This window comes from Triticum dicoccoides, chromosome 4B, assembly GCF_002162155.2.
Source record: "Triticum dicoccoides isolate Atlit2015 ecotype Zavitan chromosome 4B, WEW_v2.0, whole genome shotgun sequence".
Taxonomy (NCBI): domain Eukaryota; kingdom Viridiplantae; phylum Streptophyta; class Magnoliopsida; order Poales; family Poaceae; genus Triticum; species Triticum dicoccoides.
In genome coordinates this window covers 599,811,459-599,814,799 of record NC_041387.1, presented here as the reverse complement: position 1 = coordinate 599,814,799, position 3,341 = coordinate 599,811,459, and positions in this window count along the sequence as shown.

The following is a 3,341-nucleotide window of genomic DNA, read 5'->3' as shown; positions in this document are numbered from 1 at the left end:
TTTGCCTGATCCATTTTGAACTTTTTCAAAATTTTGTCAAGGTATGTGCTTTGTGAAAGTCCTATTAAGCGTCTTGATCTATCTCTATAGATCTTGATGCCCAATATGTAAGCAGCTTCACCGAGGTCTTTCATTGAAAAACTTTTATTCAAGTATCCTTTTATGCTATCCAGAAATTCTATATCATTTCCAATTAATAATATGTCATCTACATATAAAATTAGAAATGCTACAGAGCTCCCACTCACTTTCTTGTAAATACAGGCTTCTCCAAAAGTCTGTATAAAACCATATGCTTTGATCACACTATCAAAGCGTTTATTCCAACTCCGAGATGCTTGCACCAGTCCATAAATGGAATGCTGGAGCTTGCACACTTTGTCAGCACCTTTTGGATCAACAAAACCTTCCGGTTGCATCATATACAACTCTTCTTCTAGAAATCCATTCAAGAATGCAGTCTTGACATCCATTTGCCAAATTTCATAATCATGAAATGCAGCAATAGCTAACATGATTCGGACGGACTTAAGCATCGCTACGGGTGAGAAAGTCTCATCGTAGTCAACCCCTTGAACTTGTCGAAAACCTTTTGCAACAAGTCGAGCTTTATAGACAGTTATATTACCATCAACGTCAGTCTTCTTCTTAAAGATCCATTTATTCTCAATGGCTTGCCGATCATCGAGCAAGTCAACCAAAGTCCATACTTTGTTTTCATACATGGATCCCATCTCAGATTTCATGGCTTCTAGCCACTTTGCGGAATCCGGGCTCATCATCGCTTCCTCATGGTTCGTAGGTTCATCATGGTCAAGTAACATGACTTCCAGAATAGGATTACCGTACCACTCTGGTGCGGATCTTACTCTGGTAGACCTACGAGGTTCAGTAGAAACTTGATCTGAAGTTTCATGATCATTATCATTAGCTTCCTCACTAATTGGTGTAGTTGTCACAGGAACCGGTTCTCGTGATGAACTACTTTCCAATAAGGGAGTAGATACAGTTATCTCATCAAGTTCTACTTTCCTCCCACTCACTTCTTTCGAGATAAACTCCTTCTCTAGAAAGGATCCATTCTTAGCAACGAATGTCTTGCCTTCGGATCTGTGATAGAAGGTGTACCCAATAGTCTCTTTTGGGTATCCTATGAAGACACATTTCTCTGATTTAGGTTTGAGCTTATCTGGTTGAAGTTTCTTCACATAAGCATCGCAGCCCCAAACTTTAAGAAACGACAACTTTGGTTTCTTGCCAAACCACAGTTCATAAGGCGTCGTCTCAACGGATTTTGATGGTGCCCTATTTAACGTGAATGCAGCCGTCTCTAAAGCATAACCCCAAAATGATAGCGGTAAATCAGTAAGAGACATCATAGATCGCACCATATCCAGTAAAGTATGATTACGACGTTCGGACACACCATTTCGTTGTGGTGTTCCAGGTGGCATGAGTTGCGAAACTATTCCACATTGTTTCAAGTGTAGGCCAAACTCATAACTCAAATATTCTCCTCCACGATCAGATCGTAGAAATTTTATTTTCTTGTTACGATGATTTTCCACTTCACTCTGAAATTCTTTGAACTTTTCAAATGTTTCAGACTTGTGTTTCATCAAGTAGATATACCCATATCTGCTCAAATCATCTGTGAAGGTTAGAAAATAAGGATACCCGCCGCGAGCCTCAACATTCATTGGGCCACAAACATCAGTATGTATGATTTCCAACAAATCAGTTGCTCGCTCCATAGTTCCGGAGAATGGCGTTTTGGTCATCTTGCCCATAAGGCACGGTTCGCAAGTACCAAGTGATTCATAATCAAGTGATTCCAAAAGTCCATCAGTATGGAGTTTCTTCATGCGCTTTACACCGATATGACCCAAACGGCAGTGCCACAAATAAGTTGCACTATCATTATTAACTCTGCATCTTTTGGTTTGAACATTATGAATATGTGTATCACTACTATCGAGATTTAATAAAAATAGACCACTCTTCAAGGGTGCATGACCATAAAAGATATTACTCATATAAATAGAACAACCATTATTCTCTGATTTAAATGAATAACCGTCTCGCATCACACAAGATCCAGATATAATGTTCATGCTCAACGCTGGCACCAAATAACAATTATTCAGGTCTAAAACTAATCCCAAAGGTAGATGTAGAGGTAGCGTGCCGACCGCGATCACATCGACTTTGGAACCGTTTCCCACGCGCATCGTCACCTCGTCCTTGGCCAGTGCTCGCTTATTCCGTAGTCCCTGTTTCGAGTTGCAAATATTAGCAACAGAACCAGTATCAAATACCCAGGTGCTACTACGAGCTCTAATTAGGTACACATCAATGACATGTATATCACATATACCTTTGTTCACTTTGCCATCCTTCTTATCCGCCAAATACTTGGGGCAGTTCCGGTTCCAGTGACCAGTCTGCTTGCAGTAGAAGCACTCAGTTTCAGGCTTAGGTCCAGACTTGGGTTTCTTCTCTTGAGCAGCAACTTGCTTGCTGTTCTTCTTGAAGTTCCCCTTCTTCTTCCCTTTGCCCTTTTTCTTGAAACTAGTGGTCTTGTTGACCATCAACACTTGATGCTCCTTCTTGATTTCTACCTCCGCAGCTTTTAGCATTGCGAAGAGCTCGGGAATAGTCTTGTTCATCCCTTGCATATTATAGTTCATCACAAAGCTCTTGTAGCTTGGTGGCAGTGATTGGAGAATTCTGTCAATGACGCTATCATCCGGAAGATTAACTCCTAGTTGAATCAAATGATTATTATACCCAGACATTTTGAGTATATGCTCACTAACAGAACTATTCTCCTCCATCTTGCAGCTGTAGAACTTATTGGAGACTTCATATCTCTCAATCCGGGCATTTGCTTGAAATATTAACTTCAACTCCTGGAACATCTCATATGCTCCATGACGTTCAAAACGTCGTTGAAGACCCGGTTCTAAGCCGTAAAGCATGGCACACTGAACTATAGAGTAGTCATCAGCTTTGCTCTGCCAGACGTTCTTAATGTCGTCAGTTGCATCAGCAGCAGGCCTGGCACCCAGCGGTGCTTCCAGGATGTAACTTTTCTGTGCAGCAATGAGGATAATCCTCAGGTTACGGACCCAGTCCATGTAATTGCTACCATCATCTTTCAACTTTGCTTTCTCAAGGAACGCATTAAAATTCAATGGAACAACAGCACGAGGCATCTATCTACAAACAAACATAGATAAGAAAAATACTATCAGGTACTAAGTTCATGATAAATTTAAGTTCAATTAATCATATTACTTAAGAACTCCCACTTAGACAGACATCTCTCTAGTCATCTA